The sequence below is a fragment of the Rhinoderma darwinii genome, assembly GCF_050947455.1.
Source record: "Rhinoderma darwinii isolate aRhiDar2 chromosome 2 unlocalized genomic scaffold, aRhiDar2.hap1 SUPER_2_unloc_21, whole genome shotgun sequence".
Taxonomy (NCBI): domain Eukaryota; kingdom Metazoa; phylum Chordata; class Amphibia; order Anura; family Rhinodermatidae; genus Rhinoderma; species Rhinoderma darwinii.
In genome coordinates, this window is record NW_027461687.1 from 94,080 (window position 1) to 117,694 (window position 23,615).

Here is a 23,615-nt window from a genome sequence, read left to right on the forward strand (position 1 = left end):
TTTAATCCCATTATTTCAACACCTGTTGGACAATGCATGAGTGATAATGAGCTAATTGATTAAATGCAATTAATGAATACATTGCCACCTCTTGTTTTGTGTCGTCTGTGTGTCTGTGTTTCCGGCATTTCACATTGGAACAGCTCATTCACCTTCCTTGTCTTCTCTCCGCCCTCCCTTTTAGGTAAGTTAAAGAGCTGCACCTGAGCCAGCCACTGATTGATGCAGCACCACAGTCAAATAGTGGAGTGGAGTAGGGGAACAGCAAACAGCCATTAAAGCCGCCCGCCCGCCGGCCACAATGGACCTACCTGTGTACACTAGATGGATGTGATGGAATGTACTGTCGTCCCTACATTTCAAGAAGGAGTAAGAATTGCAGTTGCAACAAAGCCTTGCTTGCCTACAAAGAGAGCAGCAATTTGGATTTGTTACTATGTTACCTAGAAGAATAACAAACTGTGCAAGGATGGAGGTTGTAGGAGCAAGGAGAAGTTGTCTGTAAAGTTGGTGGATGCTTATTTTCCATTTTGCAGTCCCTTGTCTCCCTCTTGTGGCCTCCTGGAGGCAACTAGCTGTGCAAAAAAAGACAGCCTGGCGGCCGGCTGTTGCAGTGTTGCCCTCTCAGGCAACACTGAGTGACTGACTGAGCCGCACCGTCTTATATAAAGTTCAGACGGAACTTTGCACGTGTCATAGTGGAGCCCTGAGGAGCCAGAGCCAGCTTTCTGACATCATAATGGGGCCTCAGAGATAAAAGCCTGGGCCCAGGCAGTGTTGGTCAGTGCTGCTCAGCAGGCAGCACTGGACTGGACTGGATTACAGCTGATACAAGGTGTGAAGGAACAAGGGGTGGCTGTGGGCATGCACTTGCTGCCGCTGCCAGTGTTTATCTGCATGGCAGCAGGGCATTTGGGCGTTGCCAGGAAGGCGTTTTTATGTAGATTCCTCCTCTTTCAGCACTGCATTGTGGTGCAAGCAAAAGAAGCAAATCCTGTCTGGCTTCCTCTCCGGCCTTTATTCACCTCCCGTATAGCTGTGAGTGTGTGAGCCTGCAGGGCCCCATGGAATTGCCTAGAAGTAGGCTGAATCGCTGCAAGGGCTGAACAGCAGTATCGGGCAGGCTCGGGCAACGCGCGGCCCGTTCGGGTTATCGCTTCTCGGCCTTTTGGCTAAGATCAAGTGTAGTATCTGTTCTTATCAGTTTAATATCTGATATGTCCCCTATCTGGGGACCATATATTAAATGGATTTTTAGAACAGGGAGATGGAAATAGAGCTTGCTCTGTCCACTCCACGCATTGACCTGGTATTGCAGTATTTCCAGGACCGGTGCACCCTTTCCTTATGTGTTGACTAAAATCAGATTCCAAAAGTGTTTTTTGTGTTTGCCATTGTTTCTGTCTTTCTGAAGGGATCTCCCCTTTTAATCCCATTATTTCAACACCTGTTGGACAATGCATGAGTGATAATGAGCTAATTGATTAAATGCAATTAATGAATACATTGCCACCTCTTGTTTTGTGTCGTCTGTGTGTCTGTGTTTCCGGCATTTCACATTGGAACAGCTCATTCACCTTCCTTGTCTTCTCTCCGCCCTCCCTTTTAGGTAAGTTAAAGAGCTGCACCTGAGCCAGCCACTGATTGATGCAGCACCACAGTCAAATAGTGGAGTGGAGTAGGGGAACAGCAAACAGCCATTAAAGCCGCCCGCCCGCCCGCCCGCCCGCCACAATGGACCTACCTGTGTACACTAGATGGATGTGATGGAATGTACTGTCGTCCCTACATTTCAAGAAGGAGTAAGAATTGCAGTTGCAACAAAGCCTTGCTTGCCTACAAAGAGAGCAGCAATTTGGATTTGTTACTATGTTACCTAGAAGAATAACAAACTGTGCAAGGATGGAGGTTGTAGGAGCAAGGAGAAGTTGTCTGTAAAGTTGGTGGATGCTTATTTTCCATTTTGCAGTCCCTTGTCTCCCTCTTGTGGCCTCCTGGAGGCAACTAGCTGTGCAAAAAAAGACAGCCTGGCGGCCGGCTGTTGCAGTGTTGCCCTCTCAGGCAACACTGAGTGACTGACTGAGCCGCACCGTCTTATATAAAGTTCAGACGGAACTTTGCACGTGTCATAGTGGAGCCCTGAGGAGCCAGAGCCAGCTTTCTGACATCATAATGGGGCCTCAGAGATAAAAGCCTGGGCCCAGGCAGTGTTGGTCAGTGCTGCTCAGCAGGCAGCACTGGACTGGACTGGATTACAGCTGATACAAGGTGTGAAGGAACAAGGGGTGGCTGTGGGCATGCACTTGCTGCCGCTGCCAGTGTTTATCTGCATGGCAGCAGGGCATTTGGGCGTTGCCAGGAAGGTGTTTTTATGTAGATTCCTCCTCTTTCAGCACTGCATTGTGGTGCAAGCAAAAGAAGCAAATCCTGTCTGGCTTCCTCTCCGGCCTTTATTCACCTCCCGTGTAGCTGTGAGTGTGTGAGCCTGCAGGGCCCCATGGAATTGCCTAGAAGTAGGCTGAATCGCTGCAAGGGCTGAACAGCAGTATCGGGCAGGCTCGGGCAACGCGCGGCCCGTTCGGGTTATCGCTTCTCGGCCTTTTGGCTAAGATCAAGTGTAGTATCTGTTCTTATCAGTTTAATATCTGATACGTCCCCTATCTGGGGACCATATATTAAATGGATTTTTAGAACAGGGAGATGGAAATAGAGCTTGCTCTGTCCACTCCACGCATTGACCTGGTATTGCAGTATTTCCAGGACCGGTGCACCCTTTCCTTATGTGTTGACTAAAATCAGATACCAAAAGTGTTTCTTGTGTTTGCCATTGTTTCTGTCTTTCTGAAGGGATCTCCCCTTTTAATCCCATTATTTCAACACCTGTTGGACAATGCATGAGTGATAATGAGCTAATTGATTAAATGCAATTAATGAATACATTGCCACCTCTTGTTTTGTGTCGTCTGTGTGTCTGTGTTTCCGGCATTTCACATTGGAACAGCTCATTCACCTTCCTTGTCTTCTCTCCGCCCTCCCTTTTAGGTAAGTTAAAGAGCTGCACCTGAGCCAGCCACTGATTGATGCAGCACCACAGTCAAATAGTGGAGTGGAGTAGGGGAACAGCAAACAGCCATTAAAGCCGCCCGCCCGCCCGCCCGCCACAATGGACCTACCTGTGTACACTAGATGGATGTGATGGAATGTACTGTCGTCCCTACATTTCAAGAAGGAGTAAGAATTGCAGTTGCAACAAAGCCTTGCTTGCCTACAAAGAGAGCAGCAATTTGGATTTGTTACTATGTTACCTAGAAGAATAACAAACTGTGCAAGGATGGAGGTTGTAGGAGCAAGGAGAAGTTGTCTGTAAAGTTGGTGGATGCTTATTTTCCATTTTGCAGTCCCTTGTCTCCCTCTTGTGGCCTCCTGGAGGCAACTAGCTGTGCAAAAAAAGACAGCCTGGTGGCCGGCTGTTGCAGTGTTGCCCTCTCAGGCAACACTGAGTGACTGACTGAGCCGCACCGTCTTATATAAAGTTCAGACGGAACTTTGCACGTGTCATAGTGGAGCCCTGAGGAGCCAGAGCCAGCTTTCTGACATCATAATGGGGCCTCAGAGATAAAAGCCTGGGCCCAGGCAGTGTTGGTCAGTGCTGCTCAGCAGGCAGCACTGGACTGGACTGGATTACAGCTGATACAAGGTGTGAAGGAACAAGGGGTGGCTGTGGGCATGCACTTGCTGCCGCTGCCAGTGTTTATCTGCATGGCAGCAGGGCATTTGGGCGTTGCCAGGAAGGCGTTTTTATGTAGATTCCTCCTCTTTCAGCACTGCATTGTGGTGCAAGCAAAAGAAGCAAATCCTGTCTGGCTTCCTCTCCGGCCTTTATTCACCTCCCGTGTAGCTGTGAGTGTGTGAGCCTGCAGGGCCCCATGGAATTGCCTAGAAGTAGGCTGAATCGCTGCAAGGGCTGAACAGCAGTATCGGGCAGGCTCGGGCAACGCGCGGCCCGTTCGGGTTATCGCTTCTCGGCCTTTTGGCTAAGATCAAGTGTAGTATCTGTTCTTATCAGTTTAATATCTGATACGTCCCCTATCTGGGGACCATATATTAAATGGATTTTTAGAACAGGGAGATGGAAATAGAGCTTGCTCTGTCCACTCCACGCATTGACCTGGTATTGCAGTATTTCCAGGACCGGTTAACCCTTTCCTTATGTGTTGACTAAAATCAGATTCCAAAAGTGTTTTTTGTGTTTGCCATTGTTTCTGTCTTTCTGAAGGGATCTCCCCTTTTAATCCCATTATTTCAACACCTGTTGGACAATGCATGAGTGATAATGAGCTAATTGATTAAATGCAATTAATGAATACATTGCCACCTCTTGTTTTGTGTCGTCTGTGTGTCTGTGTTTCCGGCATTTCACATTGGAACAGCTCATTCACCTTCCTTGTCTTCTCTCCGCCCTCCCTTTTAGGTAAGTTAAAGAGCTGCACCTGAGCCAGCCACTGATTGATGCAGCACCACAGTCAAATAGTGGAGTGGAGTAGGGGAACAGCAAACAGCCATTAAAGCCGCCCGCCCGCCCGCCCGCCACAATGGACCTACCTGTGTACACTAGATGGATGTGATGGAATGTACTGTCGTCCCTACATTTCAAGAAGGAGTAAGAATTGCAGTTGCAACAAAGCCTTGCTTGCCTACAAAGAGAGCAGCAATTTGGATTTGTTACTATGTTACCTAGAAGAATAACAAACTGTGCAAGGATGGAGGTTGTAGGAGCAAGGAGAAGTTGTCTGTAAAGTTGGTGGATGCTTATTTTCCATTTTGCAGTCCCTTGTCTCCCTCTTGTGGCCTCCTGGAGGCAACTAGCTGTGCAAAAAAAGACAGCCTGGCGGCCGGCTGTTGCAGTGTTGCCCTCTCAGGCAACACTGAGTGACTGACTGAGCCGCACCGTCTTATATAAAGTTCAGACGGAACTTTGCACGTGTCATAGTGGAGCCCTGAGGAGCCAGAGCCAGCTTTCTGACATCATAATGGGGCCTCAGAGATAAAAGCCTGGGCCCAGGCAGTGTTGGTCAGTGCTGCTCAGCAGGCAGCACTGGACTGGACTGGATTACAGCTGATACAAGGTGTGAAGGAACAAGGGGTGGCTGTGGGCATGCACTTGCTGCCGCTGCCAGTGTTTATCTGCATGGCAGCAGGGCATTTGGGCGTTGCCAGGAAGGCGTTTTTATGTAGATTCCTCCTCTTTCAGCACTGCATTGTGGTGCAAGCAAAAGAAGCAAATCCTGTCTGGCTTCCTCTCCGGCCTTTATTCACCTCCCGTGTAGCTGTGAGTGTGTGAGCCTGCAGGGCCCCATGGAATTGCCTAGAAGTAGGCTGAATCGCTGCAAGGGCTGAACAGCAGTATCGGGCAGGCTCGGGCAACGCGCGGCCCGTTCGGGTTATCGCTTCTCGGCCTTTTGGCTAAGATCAAGTGTAGTATCTGTTCTTATCAGTTTAATATCTGATACGTCCCCTATCTGGGGACCATATATTAAATGGATTTTTAGAACAGGGAGATGGAAATAGAGCTTGCTCTGTCCACTCCACGCATTGACCTGGTATTGCAGTATTTCCAGGACCGGTGCACCCTTTCCTTATGTGTTGACTAAAATCAGATTCCAAAAGTGTTTTTTGTGTTTGCCATTGTTTCTGTCTTTCTGAAGGGATCTCCCCTTTTAATCCCATTATTTCAACACCTGTTGGACAATGCATGAGTGATAATGAGCTAATTGATTAAATGCAATTAATGAATACATTGCCACCTCTTGTTTTGTGTCGTCTGTGTGTCTGTGTTTCCGGCATTTCACATTGGAACAGCTCATTCACCTTCCTTGTCTTCTCTCCGCCCTCCCTTTTAGGTAAGTTAAAGAGCTGCACCTGAGCCAGCCACTGATTGATGCAGCACCACAGTCAAATAGTGGAGTGGAGTAGGGGAACAGCAAACAGCCATTAAAGCCGCCCGCCCGCCCGCCACAATGGACCTACCTGTGTACACTAGATGGATGTGATGGAATGTACTGTCGTCCCTACATTTCAAGAAGGAGTAAGAATTGCAGTTGCAACAAAGCCTTGCTTGCCTACAAAGAGAGCAGCAATTTGGATTTGTTACTATGTTACCTAGAAGAATAACAAACTGTGCAAGGATGGAGGTTGTAGCAGCAAGGAGAAGTTGTCTGTAAAGTTGGTGGATGCTTATTTTCCATTTTGCAGTCCCTTGTCTCCCTCTTGTGGCCTCCTGGAGGCAACTAGCTGTGCAAAAAAAGACAGCCTGGCGGCCGGCTGTTGCAGTGTTGCACTCTCAGGCAACACTGAGTGACTGACTGAGCCGCACCGTCTTATATAAAGTTCAGACGGAACTTTGCACGTGTCATAGTGGAGCCCTGAGGAGCCAGAGCCAGCTTTCTGACATCATAATGGGGCCTCAGAGATAAAAGCCTGGGCCCAGGCAGTGTTGGTCAGTGCTGCTCAGCAGGCAGCACTGGACTGGACTGGATTACAGCTGATACAAGGTGTGAAGGAACAAGGGGTGGCTGTGGGCATGCACTTGCTGCCGCTGCCAGTGTTTATCTGCATGGCAGCAGGGCATTTGGGCGTTGCCAGGAAGGCGTTTTTATGTAGATTCCTCCTCTTTCAGCACTGCATTGTGGTGCAAGCAAAAGAAGCAAATCCTGTCTGGCTTCCTCTCCGGCCTTTAGTCACCTCCCGTGTAGCTGTGAGTGTGTGAGCCTGCAGGGCCCCATGGAATTGCCTAGAAGTAGGCTGAATCGCTGCAAGGGCTGAACAGCAGTATCGGGCAGGCTCGGGCAACGCGCGGCCCGTTCGGGTTATCGCTTCTCGGCCTTTTGGCTAAGATCAAGTGTAGTATCTGTTCTTATCAGTTTAATATCTGATACGTCCCCTATCTGGGGACCATATATTAAATGGATTTTTAGAACAGGGAGATGGAAATAGAGCTTGCTCTGTCCACTCCACGCATTGACCTGGTATTGCAGTATTTCCAGGACCGGTGCACCCTTTCCTTATGTGTTGACTAAAATCAGATTCCAAAAGTGTTTCTTCTGTTTGCCATTGTTTCTGTCTTTCTGAAGGGATCTCCCCTTTTAATCCCATTATTTCAACACCTGTTGGACAATGCATGAGTGATAATGAGCTAATTGATTAAATGCAATTAATGAATACATTGCCACCTCTTGTTTTGTGTCGTCTGTGTGTCTGTGTTTCCGGCATTTCACATTGGAACAGCTCATTCACCTTCCTTGTCTTCTCTCCGCCCTCCCTTTTAGGTAAGTTAAAGAGCTGCACCTGAGCCAGCCACTGATTGATGCAGCACCACAGTCAAATAGTGGAGTGGAGTAGGGGAACAGCAAACAGCCATTAAAGCCGCCCGCCCGCCCGCCCGCCACAATGAACCTACCTGTGTACACTAGATGGATGTGATGGAATGTACTGTCGTCCCTACATTTCAAGAAGGAGTAAGAATTGCAGTTGCAACAAAGCCTTGCTTGCCTACAAAGAGAGCAGCAATTTGGATTTGTTACTATGTTACCTAGAAGAATAACAAACTGTGCAAGGATGGAGGTTGTAGGAGCAAGGAGAAGTTGTCTGTAAAGTTGGTGGATGCTTATTTTCCATTTTGCAGTCCCTTGTCTCCCTCTTGTGGCCTCCTGGAGGCAACTAGCTGTGCAAAAAAAGACAGCCTGGCGGCCGGCTGTTGCAGTGTTGCCCTCTCAGGCAACACTGAGTGACTGACTGAGCCGCACCGTCTTATATAAAGTTCAGACGGAACTTTGCACGTGTCATAGTGGAGCCCTGAGGAGCCAGAGCCAGCTTTCTGACATCATAATGGGGCCTCAGAGATAAAAGCCTGGGCCCAGGCAGTGTTGGTCAGTGCTGCTCAGCAGGCAGCACTGGACTGGACTGGATTACAGCTGATACAAGGTGTGAAGGAACAAGGGGTGGCTGTGGGCATGCACTTGCTGCCGCTGCCAGTGTTTATCTGCATGGCAGCAGGGCATTTGGGCGTTGCCAGGAAGGCGTTTTTATGTAGATTCCTCCTCTTTCAGCACTGCATTGTGGTGCAAGCAAAAGAAGCAAATCCTGTCTGGCTTCCTCTCCGGCCTTTATTCACCTCCCGTGTAGCTGTGAGTGTGTGAGCCTGCAGGGCCCCATGGAATTGCCTAGAAGTAGGCTGAATCGCTGCAAGGGCTGAACAGCAGTATCGGGCAGGCTCGGGCAACGCGCGGCCCGTTCGGGTTATCGCTTCTCGGCCTTTTGGCTAAGATCAAGTGTAGTATCTGTTCTTATCAGTTTAATATCTGATACGTCCCCTATCTGGGGACCATATATTAAATGGATTTTTAGAACAGGGAGATGGAAATAGAGCTTGCTCTGTCCACTCCACGCATTGACCTGGTATTGCAGTATTTCCAGGACCGGTGCACCCTTTCCTTATGTGTTGACTAAAATCAGATTCCAAAAGTGTTTTTTGTGTTTGCCACTGTTTCTGTCTTTCTGAAGGGATCTCCCCTTTTAATCCCATTATTTCAACACCTGTTGGACAATGCATGAGTGATAATGAGCTAATTGATTAAATGCAATTAATGAATACATTGCCACCTCTTGTTTTGTGTCGTCTGTGTGTCTGTGTTTCCGGCATTTCACATTGGAACAGCTCATTCACCTTCCTTGTCTTCTCTCCGCCCTCCCTTTTAGGTAAGTTAAAGAGCTGCACCTGAGCCAGCCACTGATTGATGCAGCACCACAGTCAAATAGTGGAGTGGAGTAGGGGAACAGCAAACAGCCATTAAAGCCGCCCGCCCGCCACAATGGACCTACCTGTGTACACTAGATGGATGTGATGGAATGTACTGTCGTCCCTACATTTCAAGAAGGAGTAAGAATTGCAGTTGCAAAAAGCCTTGCTTGCCTACAAAGAGAGCAGCAATTTGGATTTGTTACAATGTTACCTAGAAGAATAACAAACTGTGCAAGGATGGAGGTTGTAGGAGCAAGGAGAAGTTGTCTGTAAAGTTGGTGGATGCTTATTTTCCATTTTGCAGTCCCTTGTCTCCCTCTTGTGGCCTCCTGGAGGCAACTAGCTGTGCAAAAAAAGACAGCCTGGCGGCCGGCTGTTGCAGTGTTGCCCTCTCAGGCAACACTGAGTGACTGACTGAGCCGCACCGTCTTATATAAAGTTCAGACGGAACTTTGCACGTGTCATAGTGGAGCCCTGAGGAGCCAGAGCCAGCTTTCTGACATCATAATGGGGCCTCAGAGATAAAAGCCTGGGCCCAGGCAGTGTTGGTCAGTGCTGCTCAGCAGGCAGCACTGGACTGGACTGGATTACAGCTGATACAAGGTGTGAAGGAACAAGGGGTGGCTGTGGGCATGCACTTGCTGCCGCTGCCAGTGTTTATCTGCATGGCAGCAGGGCATTTGGGCGTTGCCAGGAAGGCGTTTTTATGTAGATTCCTCCTCTTTCAGCACTGCATTGTGGTGCAAGCAAAAGAAGCAAATCCTGTCTGGCTTCCTCTCCGGCCTTTATTCACCTCCCGTGTAGCTGTGAGTGTGTGAGCCTGCAGGGCCCCATGGAATTGCCTAGAAGTAGGCTGAATCGCTGCAAGGGCTGAACAGCAGTATCGGGCAGGCTCGGGCAACGCGCGGCCCGTTCGGGTTATCGCTTCTCGGCCTTTTGGCTAAGATCAAGTGTAGTATCTGTTCTTATCAGTTTAATATCTGATACGTCCCCTATCTGGGGACCATATATTAAATGGATTTTTAGAACAGGGAGATGGAAATAGAGCTTGCTCTGTCCACTCCACGCATTGACCTGGTATTGCAGTATTTCCAGGACCGGTGCACCCTTTCCTTATGTGTTGACTAAAATCAGATTCCAAAAGTGTTTTTTGTGTTTGCCATTGTTTCTGTCTTTCTGAAGGGATCTCCCCTTTTAATCCCATTATTTCAACACCTGTTGGACAATGCATGAGTGATAATGAGCTAATTGATTAAATGCAATTAATGAATACATTGCCACCTCTTGTTTTGTGTCGTCTGTGTGTCTGTGTTTCCGGCATTTCACATTGGAACAGCTCATTCACCTTCCTTGTCTTCTCTCCGCCCTCCCTTTTAGGTAAGTTAAAGAGCTGCACCTGAGCCAGCCACTGATTGATGCAGCACCACAGTCAAATAGTGGAGTGGAGTAGGGGAACAGCAAACAGCCATTAAAGCCGCCCGCCCGCCCGCCCGCCACAATGGACCTACCTGTGTACACTAGATGGATGTGATGGAATGTACTGTCGTCCCTACATTTCAAGAAGGAGTAAGAATTGCAGTTGCAACAAAGCCTTGCTTGCCTACAAAGAGAGCAGCAATTTGGATTTGTTACTATGTTACCTAGAAGAATAACAAACTGTGCAAGGATGGAGGTTGTAGGAGCAAGGAGAAGTTGTCTGTAAAGTTGGTGGATGCTTATTTTCCATTTTGCAGTCCCTTGTCTCCCTCTTGTGGCCTCCTGGAGGCAACTAGCTGTGCAAAAAAAGACAGCCTGGCGGCCGGCTGTTGCAGTGTTGCCCTCTCAGGCAACACTGAGTTACTGACTGAGCCGCACCGTCTTATATAAAGTTCAGATGGAACTTTGCACGTGTCATAGTGGAGCCCTGAGGAGCCAGAGCCAGCTTTCTGACATCATAATGGGGCCTCAGAGATAAAAGCCTGGGCCCAGGCAGTGTTGATCAGTGCTGCTCAGCAGGCAGCACTGGACTGGACTGGATTACAGCTGATACAAGGTGTGAAGGAACAAGGGGTGGCTGTGGGCATGCACTTGCTGCCGCTGCCAGTGTTTATCTGCATGGCAGCAGGGCATTTGGGCGTTGCCAGGAAGGCGTTATTATGTAGATTCCTCCTCTTTCAGCACTGCATTGTGGTGCAAGCAAAAGAAGCAAATCCTGTCTGGCTTCCTCTCCGGCCTTTATTCACCTCCCGTGTAGCTGTGAGTGTGTGAGCCTGCAGGGCCCCATGGAATTGCCTAGAAGTAGGCTGAATCGCTGCAAGGGCTGAACAGCAGTATCGGGCAGGCTCGGGCAACGCGCGGCCCGTTCGGGTTATCGCTTCTCGGCCTTTTGGCTAAGATCAAGTGTAGTATCTGTTCTTATCAGTTTAATATCTGATACGTCCCCTATCTGGGGACCATATATTAAATGGATTTTTAGAACAGGGAGATGGAAATAGAGCTTGCTCTGTCCACTCCACGCATTGACCTGGTATTGCAGTATTTCCAGGACCGGTGCACCCTTTCCTTATGTGTTGACTAAAATCAGATTCCAAAAGTGTTTCTTGTGTTTGCCATTGTTTCTGTCTTTCTGAAGGGATCTCCCCTTTTAATCCCATTATTTCAACACCTGTTGGACAATGCATGAGTGATAATGAGCTAATTGATTAAATGCAATTAATAAATACATTGCCACCTCTTGTTTTGTGTCGTCTGTGTGTCTGTGTTTCCGGCATTTCACATTGGAACAGCTCATTCACCTTCCTTGTCTTCTCTCCGCCCTCCCTTTTAGGTAAGTTAAAGAGCTGCACCTGAGCCAGCCACTGATTGATGCAGCACCACAGTCAAATAGTGGAGTGGAGTAGGGGAACAGCAAACAGCCATTAAAGCCGCCCGCCCGCCACAATGGACCTACCTGTGTACACTAGATGGATGTGATGGCATGTACTGTCGTCCCTACATTTCAAGAAGGAGTAAGAATTGCAGTTGCAACAAAGCCTTGCTTGCCTACAAAGAGAGCAGCAATTTGGATTTGTTACTATGTTACCTAGAAGAATAACAAACTGTGCAAGGATGGAGGTTGTAGGAGCAAGGAGAAGTTGTCTGTAAAGTTGGTGGATGCTTATTTTCCATTTTGCAGTCCCTTGTCTCCCTCTTGTGGCCTCCTGGAGGCAACTAGCTGTGCAAAAAAAGACAGCCTGGCGGCCGGCTGTTGCAGTGTTGCCCTCTCAGGCAACACTGAGTGACTGACTGAGCCGCACCGTCTTATATAAAGTTCAGACGGAACTTTGCACGTGTCATAGTGGAGCCCTGAGGAGCCAGAGCCAGCTTTCTGACATCATAATGGGGCCTCAGAGATAAAAGCCTGGGCCCAGGCAGTGTTGGTCAGTGCTGCTCAGCAGGCAGCACTGGACTGGACTGGATTACAGCTGATACAAGGTGTGAAGGAACAAGGGGTGGCTGTGGGCATGCACTTGCTGCCGCTGCCAGTGTTTATCTGCATGGCAGCAGGGCATTTGGGCGTTGCCAGGAAGGCGTTTTTATGTAGATTCCTCCTCTTTCAGCACTGCATTGTGGTGCAAGCAAAAGAAGCAAATCCTGTCTGGCTTCCTCTCCGGCCTTTATTCACCTCCCGTGTAGCTGTGAGTGTGTGAGCCTGCAGGGCCCCATGGAATTGCCTAGAAGTAGGCTGAATCGCTGCAAGGGCTGAACAGCAGTATCGGGCAGGCTCGGGCAACGCGCGGCCCGTTCGGGTTATCGCTTCTCGGCCTTTTGGCTAAGATCAAGTGTAGTATCTGTTCTTATCAGTTTAATATCTGATACGTCCCCTATCTGGGGACCATATATTAAATGGATTTTTAGAACAGGGAGATGGAAATAGAGCTTGCTCTGTCCACTCCACGCATTGACCTGGTATTGCAGTATTTCCAGGACCGGTGCACCCTTTCCTTATGTGTTGACTAAAATCAGATTCCAAAAGTGTTTTTTGTGTTTGCCATTGTTTCTGTCTTTCTGAAGGGATCTCCCCTTTTAATCCCATTATTTCAACACCTGTTGGACAATGCATGAGTGATAATGAGCTAATTGATTAAATGCAATTAATGAATACATTGCCACCTCTTGTTTTGTGTCGTCTGTGTGTCTGTGTTTCCGGCATTTCACATTGGAACAGCTCATTCACCTTCCTTGTCTTCTCTCCGCCCTCCCTTTTAGGTAAGTTAAAGAGCTGCACCTGAGCCAGCCACTGATTGATGCAGCACCACAGTCAAATAGTGGAGTGGAGTAGGGGAACAGCAAACAGCCATTAAAGCCGCCCGCCCGCCCGCCCGCCACAATGGACCTACCTGTGTACACTAGATGGATGTGATGGAATGTACTGTCGTCCCTACATTTCAAGAAGGAGTAAGAATTGCAGTTGCAACAAAGCCTTGCTTGCCTACAAAGAGAGCAGCAATTTGGATTTGTTACTATGTTACCTAGAAGAATAACAAACTGTGCAAGGATGGAGGTTGTAGGAGCAAGGAGAAGTTGTCTGTAAAGTTGGTGGATGCTTATATTCCATTTTGCAGTCCCTTGTCTCCCTCTTGTGGCCTCCTGGAGGCAACTAGCTGTGCAAAAAAAGACAGCCTGGCGGCCGGCTGTTGCAGTGTTGCCCTCTCAGGCAACACTGAGTGACTGACTGAGCCGCACCGTCTTATATAAAGTTCAGACGGAACTTTGCACGTGTCATAGTGGAGCCCTGAGGAGCCAGAGCCAGCTTTCTGACATCATAATGGGGCCTCAGAGATAAAAGCCTGGGCCCAGGCAGTGTTGGTCAGTGCTGCTCAGCAGGCAGCACTGGACTGGACTGGATTACAGCTGATACAAGGTGTGAAGGAACAAGGGGTGGCTGTGGGCATGCACTTGCTGCCGCTGCCAGTGTTTATCTGCATGGCAGCAGGGCATTTGGGCGTTGCCAGGAAGGCGTTTTTATGTAGATTCCTCCTCTTTCAGCACTGCATTGTGGTGCAAGCAAAAGAAGCAAATCCTGTCTGGCTTCCTCTCCGGCCTTTATTCACCTCCCGTGTAGCTGTGAGTGTGTGAGCCTGCAGGGCCCCATGGAATTGCCTAGAAGTAGGCTGAATCGCTGCAAGGGCTGAACAGCAGTATCGGGCAGGCTCGGGCAACGCGCGGCCCGTTCGGGTTATCGCTTCTCGGCCTTTTGGCTAAGATCAAGTGTAGTATCTGTTCTTATCAGTTTAATATCTGATACGTCCCCTATCTGGGGACCATATATTAAATGGATTTTTAGAACAGGGAGATGGAAATAGAGCTTGCTCTGTCCACTCCACGCATTGACCTGGTATTGCAGTATTTCCAGGACCGGTGCACCCTTTCCTTATGTGTTGACTAAAATCAGATTCCAAAAGTGTTTCTTGTGTTTGCCATTGTTTCTGTCTTTCTGAAGGGATCTCCCCTTTTAATCCCATTATTTCAACACCTGTTGGACAATGCATGAGTGATAATGAGCTAATTGATTAAATGCAATTAATGAATACATTGCCACCTCTTGTTTTGTGTCGTCTGTGTGTCTGTGTTTCCGGCATTTCACATTGGAACAGCTCATTCACCTTCCTTGTCTTCTCTCCGCCCTCCCTTTTAGGTAAGTTAAAGAGCTGCACCTGAGCCAGCCACTGATTGATGCAGCACCACAGTCAAATAGTGGAGTGGAGTAGGGGAACAGCAAACAGCCATTAAAGCCGCCCGCCCGCCCGCCCGCCCGCCACAATGGACCTACCTGTGTACACTAGATGGATGTGATGGAATGTACTGTCGTCCCTACATTTCAAGAAGGAGTAAGAATTGCAGTTGCAACAAAGCCTTGCTTGCCTACAAAGAGAGCAGCAATTTGGATTTGTTACTATGTTACCTAGAAGAATAACAAACTGTGCAAGGATGGAGGTTGTAGGAGCAAGGAGAAGTTGTCTGTAAAGTTGGTGGATGCTTATTTTCCATTTTGCAGTCCCTTGTCTCCCTCTTGTGGCCTCCTGGAGGCAACTAGCTGTGCAAAAAAAGACAGCCTGGCGGCCGGCTGTTGCAGTGTTGCCCTCTCAGGCAACACTGAGTGACTGACTGAGCCGCACCGTCTTATATAAAGTTCAGACGGAACTTTGCACGTGTCATAGTGGAGCCCTGAGGAGCCAGAGCCAGCTTTCTGACATCATAATGGGGCCTCAGAGATAAAAGCCTGGGCCCAGGCAGTGTTGGTCAGTGCTGCTCAGCAGGCAGCACTGGACTGGACTGGATTACAGCTGATACAAGGTGTAAAGGAACAAGGGGTGGCTGTGGGCATGCACTTGCTGCCGCTGCCAGTGTTTATCTGCATGGCAGCAGGGCATTTGGGCGTTGCCAGGAAGGCGTTTTTATGTAGATTCCTCCTCTTTCAGCACTGCATTGTGGTGCAAGCAAAAGAAGCAAATCCTGTCTGGCTTCCTCTCCGGCCTTTATTCACCTCCCGTGTAGCTGTGAGTGTGTGAGCCTGCAGGGCCCCATGGAATTGCCTAGAAGTAGGCTGAATCGCTGCAAGGGCTGAACAGCAGTATCGGGCAGGCTCGGGCAACGCGCGGCCCGTTCGGGTTATCGCTTCTCGGCCTTTTGGCTAAGATCAAGTGTAGTATCTGTTCTTATCAGTTTAATATCTGATACGTCCCCTATCTGGGGACCATATATTAAATGGATTTTTAGAACAGGGAGATGGAAATAGAGCTTGCTCTGTCCACTCCACGCATTGACCTGGTATTGCAGTATTTCCAGGACTGGTGCACCCTTTCCTTATGTGTTGACTAAAATCAGATTCCAAAAGTGTTTTTTGTGTTTGCCATTGTTTCTGTCTTTCTGAAGGGATCTCCCCTTTTAATCCCATTATTTCAACACCTGTTGGACAATGCATGAGTGATAATGAGCTAATTGATTAAATGCAATTATTGAATACATTGCCACCTCTTGTTTTGTGTCGTCTGTGTGTCTGTGTTTCCGGCATTTCACATTGGAACAGCTCATTCACCTTCCTTGTCTTCTCTCCGCCCTCCCTTTTAGGTAAGTTAAAGAGCTGCACCTGAGCCAGCCACTGATTGATGCAGCACCACAGTCAAATAGTGGAGTGGAGTAGGGGAACAGCAAACAGCCATTAAAGCCGCCCGCCCGCCCGCCCGCCCGCCACAATGGACCTACCTGTGTACACTAGATGGATGTGATGGAATGTACTGTCGTCCCTACATTTCAAGAAGGAGTAAGAATTGCAGTTGCAACAAAGCCTTGCTAGCCTACAAAGAGAGCAGCAATTTGGATTTGTTACTATGTTACCTAGAAGAATAACAAACTGTGCAAGGATGGAGGTTGTAGGAGCAAGGAGAAGTTGTCTGTAAAGTTGGTGGATGCTTATTTTCCATTTTGCAGTCCCTTGTCTCCCTCTTGTGGCCTCCTGGAGGCAACTAGCTGTGCAAAAAAAGACAGCCTGGCGGCCGGCTGTTGCAGTGTTGCCCTCTCAGGCAACACTGAGTGACTGACTGAGCCGCACCGTCTTATATAAAGTTCAGACGGAACTTTGCACGTGTCATAGTGGAGCCCTGAGGAGCCAGAGCCAGCTTTCTGACATCATAATGGGGCCTCAGAGATAAAAGCCTGGGCCCAGGCAGTGTTGGTCAGTGCTGCTCAGCAGGCAGCACTGGACTGGACTGGATTACAGCTGATACAAGGTGTAAAGGAACAAGGGGTGGCTGTGGGCATGCACTTGCTGCCGCTGCCAGTGTTTATCTGCATGGCAGCAGGGCATTTGGGCGTTGCCAGGAAGGCGTTTTTATGTAGATTCCTCCTCTTTCAGCACTGCATTGTGGTGCAAGCAAAAGAAGCAAATCCTGTCTGGCTTCCTCTCCGGCCTTTATTCACCTCCCGTGTAGCTGTGAGTGTGTGAGCCTGCAGGGCCCCATGGAATTGCCTAGAAGTAGGCTGAATCGCTGCAAGGGCTGAACAGCAGTATCGGGCAGGCTCGGGCAACGCGCGGCCCGTTCGGGTTATCGCTTCTCGGCCTTTTGGCTAAGATCAAGTGTAGTATCTGTTCTTATCAGTTTAATATCTGATACGTCCCCTATCTGGGGACCATATATTAAATGGATTTTTAGAACAGGGAGATGGAAATAGAGCTTGCTCTGTCCACTCCACGCATTGACCTGGTATTGCAGTATTTCCAGGACCGGTGCACCCTTTCCTTATGTGTTGACTAAAATCAGATTCCAAAAGTGTTTTTTGTGTTTGCCATTGTTTCTGTCTTTCTGAAGGGATCTCCCCTTTTAATCCCATTATTTCAACACCTGTTGGACAATGCATGAGTGATAATGAGCTAATTGATTAAATGCAATTAATGAATACATTGCCACCTCTTGTTTTGTGTCGTCTGTGTGTCTGTGTTTCCGGCATTTCACATTGGAACAGCTCATTCACCTTCCTTGTCTTCTCTCCGCCCTCCCTTTTAGGTAAGTTAAAGAGCTGCACCTGAGCCAGCCACTGATTGATGCAGCACCACAGTCAAATAGTGGAGTGGAGTAGGGGAACAGCAAACAGCCATTAAAGCCGCCCGCCCGCCACAATGGACCTACCTGTGTACACTAGATGGATGTGATGGAATGTACTGTCGTCCCTACATTTCAAGAAGGAGTAAGAATTGCAGTTGCAACAAAGCCTTGCTTGCCTACAAAGAGAGCAGCAATTTGGATTTGTTACTATGTTACCTAGAAGAATAACAAACTGTGCAAGGATGGAGGTTGTAGGAGCAAGGAGAAGTTGTCTGTAAAGTTGGTGGATGCTTATTTTCCATTTTGCAGTCCCTTGTCTCCCTCTTGTGGCCTCCTGGAGGCAACTAGCTGTGCAAAAAAAGACAGCCTGGCGGCCGGCTGTTGCAGTGTTGCCCTCTCAGGCAACACTGAGTGACTGACTGAGCCGCACCGTCTTATATAAAGTTCAGACGGAACTTTGCACGTGTCATAGTGGAGCCCTGAGGAGCCAGAGCCAGCTTTCTGACATCATAATGGGGCCTCAGAGATAAAAGCCTGGGCCCAGGCAGTGTTGGTCAGTGCTGCTCAGCAGGCAGCACTGGACTGGACTGGATTACAGCTGATACAAGGTGTGAAGGAACAAGGGGTGGCTGTGGGCATGCACTTGCTGCCGCTGCCAGTGTTTATCTGCATGGCAGCAGGGCATTTGGGCGTTGCCAGGAAGGCGTTTTTATGTAGATTCCTCCTCTTTCAGCACTGCATTGTGGTGCAAGCAAAAGAAGCAAATCCTGTCTGGCATCCTCTCCGGCCTTTATTCACCTCCCGTGTAGCTGTGAGTGTGTGAGCCTGCAGGGCCCCATGGAATTGCCTAGAAGTAGGCTGAATCGCTGCAAGGGCTGAACAGCAGTATCGGGCAGGCTCGGGCAACGCGCGGCCCGTTCGGGTTATCGCTTCTCGGCCTTTTGGCTAAGATCAAGTGTAGTATCTGTTCTTATCAGTTTAATATCTGATACGTCCCCTATCTGGGGACCATATATTAAATGGATTTTTAGAACAGGGAGATGGAAATAGAGCTTGCTCTGTCCACTCCACGCATTGACCTGGTATTGCAGTATTTCCAGGACTGGTGCACCCTTTCCTTATGTGTTGACTAAAATCAGATTCCAAAAGTGTTTTTTGTGTTTGCCATTGTTTCTGTCTTTCTGAAGGGATCTCCCCTTTTAATCCCATTATTTCAACACCTGTTGGACAATGCATGAGTGATAATGAGCTAATTGATTAAATGCAATTATTGAATACATTGCCACCTCTTGTTTTGTGTCGTCTGTGTGTCTGTGTTTCCGGCATTTCACATTGGAACAGCTCATTCACCTTCCTTGTCTTCTCTCCGCCCTCCCTTTTAGGTAAGTTAAAGAGCTGCACCTGAGCCAGCCACTGATTGATGCAGCACCACAGTCAAATAGTGGAGTGGAGTAGGGGAACAGCAAACAGCCATTAAAGCCGCCCGCCCGCCCGCCCGCCCGCCACAATGGACCTACCTGTGTACACTAGATGGATGTGATGGAATGTACTGTCGTCCCTACATTTCAAGAAGGAGTAAGAATTGCAGTTGCAACAAAGCCTTGCTAGCCTACAAAGAGAGCAGCAATTTGGATTTGTTACTATGTTACCTAGAAGAATAACAAACTGTGCAAGGATGGAGGTTGTAGGAGCAAGGAGAAGTTGTCTGTAAAGTTGGTGGATGCTTATTTTCCATTTTGCAGTCCCTTGTCTCCCTCTTGTGGCCTCCTGGAGGCAACTAGCTGTGCAAAAAAAGACAGCCTGGCGGCCGGCTGTTGCAGTGTTGCCCTCTCAGGCAACACTGAGTGACTGACTGAGCCGCACCGTCTTATATAAAGTTCAGACGGAACTTTGCACGTGTCATAGTGGAGCCCTGAGGAGCCAGAGCCAGCTTTCTGACATCATAATGGGGCCTCAGAGATAAAAGCCTGGGCCCAGGCAGTGTTGGTCAGTGCTGCTCAGCAGGCAGCACTGGACTGGACTGGATTACAGCTGATACAAGGTGTAAAGGAACAAGGGGTGGCTGTGGGCATGCACTTGCTGCCGCTGCCAGTGTTTATCTGCATGGCAGCAGGGCATTTGGGCGTTGCCAGGAAGGCGTTTTTATGTAGATTCCTCCTCTTTCAGCACTGCATTGTGGTGCAAGCAAAAGAAGCAAATCCTGTCTGGCTTCCTCTCCGGCCTTTATTCACCTCCCGTGTAGCTGTGAGTGTGTGAGCCTGCAGGGCCCCATGGAATTGCCTAGAAGTAGGCTGAATCGCTGCAAGGGCTGAACAGCAGTATCGGGCAGGCTCGGGCAACGCGCGGCCCGTTCGGGTTATCGCTTCTCGGCCTTTTGGCTAAGATCAAGTGTAGTATCTGTTCTTATCAGTTTAATATCTGATACGTCCCCTATCTGGGGACCATATATTAAATGGATTTTTAGAACAGGGAGATGGAAATAGAGCTTGCTCTGTCCACTCCACGCATTGACCTGGTATTGCAGTATTTCCAGGACCGGTGCACCCTTTCCTTATGTGTTGACTAAAATCAGATTCCAAAAGTGTTTTTTGTGTTTGCCATTGTTTCTGTCTTTCTGAAGGGATCTCCCCTTTTAATCCCATTATTTCAACACCTGTTGGACAATGCATGAGTGATAATGAGCTAATTGATTAAATGCAATTAATGAATACATTGCCACCTCTTGTTTTGTGTCGTCTGTGTGTCTGTGTTTCCGGCATTTCACATTGGAACAGCTCATTCACCTTCCTTGTCTTCTCTCCGCCCTCCCTTTTAGGTAAGTTAAAGAGCTGCACCTGAGCCAGCCACTGATTGATGCAGCACCACAGTCAAATAGTGGAGTGGAGTAGGGGAACAGCAAACAGCCATTAAAGCCGCCCGCCCGCCACAATGGACCTACCTGTGTACACTAGATGGATGTGATGGAATGTACTGTCGTCCCTACATTTCAAGAAGGAGTAAGAATTGCAGTTGCAACAAAGCCTTGCTTGCCTACAAAGAGAGCAGCAATTTGGATTTGTTACTATGTTACCTAGAAGAATAACAAACTGTGCAAGGATGGAGGTTGTAGGAGCAAGGAGAAGTTGTCTGTAAAGTTGGTGGATGCTTATTTTCCATTTTGCAGTCCCTTGTCTCCCTCTTGTGGCCTCCTGGAGGCAACTAGCTGTGCAAAAAAAGACAGCCTGGCGGCCGGCTGTTGCAGTGTTGCCCTCTCAGGCAACACTGAGTGACTGACTGAGCCGCACCGTCTTATATAAAGTTCAGACGGAACTTTGCACGTGTCATAGTGGAGCCCTGAGGAGCCAGAGCCAGCTTTCTGACATCATAATGGGGCCTCAGAGATAAAAGCCTGGGCCCAGGCAGTGTTGGTCAGTGCTGCTCAGCAGGCAGCACTGGACTGGACTGGATTACAGCTGATACAAGGTGTGAAGGAACAAGGGGTGGCTGTGGGCATGCACTTGCTGCCGCTGCCAGTGTTTATCTGCATGGCAGCAGGGCATTTGGGCGTTGCCAGGAAGGCGTTTTTATGTAGATTCCTCCTCTTTCAGCACTGCATTGTGGTGCAAGCAAAAGAAGCAAATCCTGTCTGGCATCCTCTCCGGCCTTTATTCACCTCCCGTGTAGCTGTGAGTGTGTGAGCCTGCAGGGCCCCATGGAATTGCCTAGAAGTAGGCTGAATCGCTGCAAGGGCTGAACAGCAGTATCGGGCAGGCTCGGGCAATGCGCGGCCCGTTCGGGTTATCGCTTCTCGGCCTTTTGGCTAAGATCAAGTGTAGTATCTGTTCTTATCAGTTTAATATCTGATACGTCCCCTATCTGGGGACCATATATTAAATGGATTTTTAGAACAGGGAGATGGAAATAGAGCTTGCTCTGTCCACTCCACGCATTGACCTGGTATTGCAGTATTTCCAGGACCGGTTAACCCTTTCCTTATGTGTTGACTAAAATCAGATTCCAAAAGTGTTTTTTGTGTTTGCCATTGTTTCTGTCTTTCTGAAGGGATCTCCCCTTTTAATCCCATTATTTCAACACCTGTTGGACAATGCATGAGTGATAATGAGCTAATTGATTAAATGCAATTAATGAATACATTGCCACCTCTTGTTTTGTGTCGTCTGTGTGTCTGTGTTTCCGGCATTTCACATTGGAACAGCTCATTCACCTTCCTTGTCTTCTCTCCGCCCTCCCTTTTAGGTAAGTTAAAGAGCTGCACCTGAGCCAGCCACTGATTGATGCAGCACCACAGTCAAATAGTGGAGTGGAGTAGGGGAACAGCAAACAGCCATTAAAGCCGCCCGCCCGCCACAATGGACCTACCTGTGTACATTAGATGGATGTGATGGAATGTACTGTCGTCCCTACATTTCAAGAAGGAGTAAGAATTGCAGTTGCAACAAAGCCTTGCTTGCCTACAAAGAGAGCAGCAATTTGGATTTGTTACTATGTTACCTAGAAGAATAACAAACTGTGCAAGGATGGAGGTTGTAGGAGCAAGGAGAAGTTGTCTGTAAAGTTGGTGGATGCTTATTTTCCATTTTGCAGTCCCTTGTCTCCCTCTTGTGGCCTCCTGGAGGCAACTAGCTGTGCAAAAAAAGACAGCCTGGCGGCCGGCTGTTGCAGTGTTGCCCTCTCAGGCAACACTGAGTGACTGACTGAACCGCACCGTCTTATATAAAGTTCAGACGGAACTTTGCACGTGTCATAGTGGAGCCCTGAGGAGCCAGAGCCAGCTTTCTGACATCATAATGGGGCCTCAGAGATAAAAGCCTGGGCCCAGGCAGTGTTGGTCAGTGCTGCTCAGCAGGCAGCACTGGACTGGACTGGATTACAGCTGATACAAGGTGTGAAGGAACAAGGGGTGGCTGTGGGCATGCACTTGCTGCCGCTGCCAGTGTTTATCTGCATGGCAGCAGGGCATTTGGGCGTTGCCAGGAAGGCGTTTTTATGTAGATTCCTCCTCTTTCAGCACTGCATTGTGGTGCAAGCAAAAGAAGCAAATCCTGTCTGGCTTCCTCTCCGGCCTTTATTCACCTCCCGTGTAGCTGTGAGTGTGTGAGCCTGCAGGGCCCCATGGAATTGCCTAGAAGTAGGCTGAATCGCTGCAAGGGCTGAACAGCAGTATCGGGCAGGCTCGGGCAACGCGCGGCCCGTTCGGGTTATCGCTTCTCGGCCTTTTGGCTAAGATCAAGTGTAGTATCTGTTCTTATCAGTTTAATATCTGATACGTCCCCTATCTGGGGACCATATATTAAATGGATTTTTAGAACAGGGAGATGGAAATAGAGCTTGCTCTGTCCACTCCACGCATTGACCTGGTATTGCAGTATTTCCAGGACCGGTGCACCCTTTCCTTATGTGTTGACTAAAATCAGATTCCAAAAGTGTTTTTTGTGTTTGCCATTGTTTCTGTCTTTCTGAAGGGATCTCCCCTTTTAATCCCATTATTTCAACACCTGTTGGACAATGCATGAGTGATAATGAGCTAATTGATTAAATGCAATTAATGAATACATTGCCACCTTTTGTTTTGTGTCGTCTGTGTGTCTGTGTTTCCGGCATTTCACATTGGAACAGCTCATTCACCTTCCTTGTCTTCTCTCCGCCCTCCCTTTTAGGTAAGTTAAAGAGCTGCACCTGAGCCAGCCACTGATTGATGCAGCACCACAGTCAAATAGTGGAGTGGAGTAGGGGAACAGCAAACAGCCATTAAAGCCGCCCGCCCGCCACAATGGACCTACCTGTGTACACTAGATGGATGTGATGGAATGTACTGTCGTCCCTACATTTCAAGAAGGAGTAAGAATTGCAGTTGCAACAAAGCCTTGCTTGCCTACAAAGAGAGCAGCAATTTGGATTTGTTACTATGTTACCTAGAAGAATAACAAACTGTGCAAGGATGGAGGTTGTAGGAGCAAGGAGAAGTTGTCTGTAAAGTTGGTGGATGCTTATTTTCCATTTTGCAGTCCCTTGTCTCCCTCTTGTGGCCTCCTGGAGGCAACTAGCTGTGCAAAAAAAGACAGCCTGGCGGCCGGCTGTTGCAGTGTTGCCCTCTCAGGCAACACTGAGTGACTGACTGAGCCGCACCGTCTTATATAAAGTTCAGACGGAACTTTGCACGTGTCATAGTGGAGCCCTGAGGAGCCAGAGCCAGCTTTCTGACATCATAATGGGGCCTCAGAGATAAAAGCCTGGGCCCAGGCAGTGTTGGTCAGTGC

The 23,615-nt window shown here is 48.6% G+C and overlaps 16 non-coding genes across 16 annotated transcripts; all 16 read left to right on the forward strand.

Annotated features, from left to right (window-relative positions):
• The first annotated feature begins 1,152 nt into the window (after positions 1 to 1,152).
• LOC142674936 (U2 spliceosomal RNA) lies at positions 1,153 to 1,343 on the forward strand. Its single transcript, XR_012851994.1, has one exon. It is a non-coding gene; the product is annotated as a U2 spliceosomal RNA (small nuclear RNA).
• Positions 1,344 to 2,585: 1,242 nt separating this feature from the next.
• LOC142674945 (U2 spliceosomal RNA) lies at positions 2,586 to 2,776 on the forward strand. The gene has a single exon (XR_012852002.1). It is a non-coding gene; the product is annotated as a U2 spliceosomal RNA (small nuclear RNA).
• A 1,238-nt stretch (positions 2,777 to 4,014) lies between these two features.
• On the forward strand, positions 4,015 to 4,205 carry LOC142674886 (U2 spliceosomal RNA). Its single transcript, XR_012851964.1, has one exon. It is a non-coding gene; the product is annotated as a U2 spliceosomal RNA (small nuclear RNA).
• Positions 4,206 to 5,443: 1,238 nt separating this feature from the next.
• On the forward strand, positions 5,444 to 5,634 carry LOC142674946 (U2 spliceosomal RNA). The gene has a single exon (XR_012852003.1). It is a non-coding gene; the product is annotated as a U2 spliceosomal RNA (small nuclear RNA).
• Positions 5,635 to 6,868: 1,234 nt separating this feature from the next.
• On the forward strand, positions 6,869 to 7,059 carry LOC142674947 (U2 spliceosomal RNA). Its single transcript, XR_012852004.1, has one exon. It is a non-coding gene; the product is annotated as a U2 spliceosomal RNA (small nuclear RNA).
• A 1,238-nt stretch (positions 7,060 to 8,297) lies between these two features.
• LOC142674949 (U2 spliceosomal RNA) lies at positions 8,298 to 8,488 on the forward strand. Its single transcript, XR_012852006.1, has one exon. It is a non-coding gene; the product is annotated as a U2 spliceosomal RNA (small nuclear RNA).
• Positions 8,489 to 9,717: 1,229 nt separating this feature from the next.
• Positions 9,718 to 9,908, forward strand: LOC142674951 (U2 spliceosomal RNA). Its single transcript, XR_012852007.1, has one exon. It is a non-coding gene; the product is annotated as a U2 spliceosomal RNA (small nuclear RNA).
• Positions 9,909 to 11,146: 1,238 nt separating this feature from the next.
• On the forward strand, positions 11,147 to 11,337 carry LOC142674952 (U2 spliceosomal RNA). Its single transcript, XR_012852008.1, has one exon. It is a non-coding gene; the product is annotated as a U2 spliceosomal RNA (small nuclear RNA).
• A 1,230-nt stretch (positions 11,338 to 12,567) lies between these two features.
• On the forward strand, positions 12,568 to 12,758 carry LOC142674953 (U2 spliceosomal RNA). Its single transcript, XR_012852009.1, has one exon. It is a non-coding gene; the product is annotated as a U2 spliceosomal RNA (small nuclear RNA).
• A 1,238-nt stretch (positions 12,759 to 13,996) lies between these two features.
• Positions 13,997 to 14,187, forward strand: LOC142674954 (U2 spliceosomal RNA). The gene has a single exon (XR_012852010.1). It is a non-coding gene; the product is annotated as a U2 spliceosomal RNA (small nuclear RNA).
• A 1,242-nt stretch (positions 14,188 to 15,429) lies between these two features.
• On the forward strand, positions 15,430 to 15,620 carry LOC142674828 (U2 spliceosomal RNA). Its single transcript, XR_012851911.1, has one exon. It is a non-coding gene; the product is annotated as a U2 spliceosomal RNA (small nuclear RNA).
• Positions 15,621 to 16,862: 1,242 nt separating this feature from the next.
• On the forward strand, positions 16,863 to 17,053 carry LOC142674955 (U2 spliceosomal RNA). The gene has a single exon (XR_012852011.1). It is a non-coding gene; the product is annotated as a U2 spliceosomal RNA (small nuclear RNA).
• A 1,230-nt stretch (positions 17,054 to 18,283) lies between these two features.
• LOC142674829 (U2 spliceosomal RNA) lies at positions 18,284 to 18,474 on the forward strand. The gene has a single exon (XR_012851912.1). It is a non-coding gene; the product is annotated as a U2 spliceosomal RNA (small nuclear RNA).
• Positions 18,475 to 19,716: 1,242 nt separating this feature from the next.
• LOC142674956 (U2 spliceosomal RNA) lies at positions 19,717 to 19,907 on the forward strand. Its single transcript, XR_012852012.1, has one exon. It is a non-coding gene; the product is annotated as a U2 spliceosomal RNA (small nuclear RNA).
• A 1,230-nt stretch (positions 19,908 to 21,137) lies between these two features.
• LOC142674887 (U2 spliceosomal RNA) lies at positions 21,138 to 21,328 on the forward strand. The gene has a single exon (XR_012851965.1). It is a non-coding gene; the product is annotated as a U2 spliceosomal RNA (small nuclear RNA).
• Positions 21,329 to 22,558: 1,230 nt separating this feature from the next.
• LOC142674957 (U2 spliceosomal RNA) lies at positions 22,559 to 22,749 on the forward strand. Its single transcript, XR_012852013.1, has one exon. It is a non-coding gene; the product is annotated as a U2 spliceosomal RNA (small nuclear RNA).
• The last annotated feature ends 866 nt before the right edge of the window (positions 22,750 to 23,615 follow it).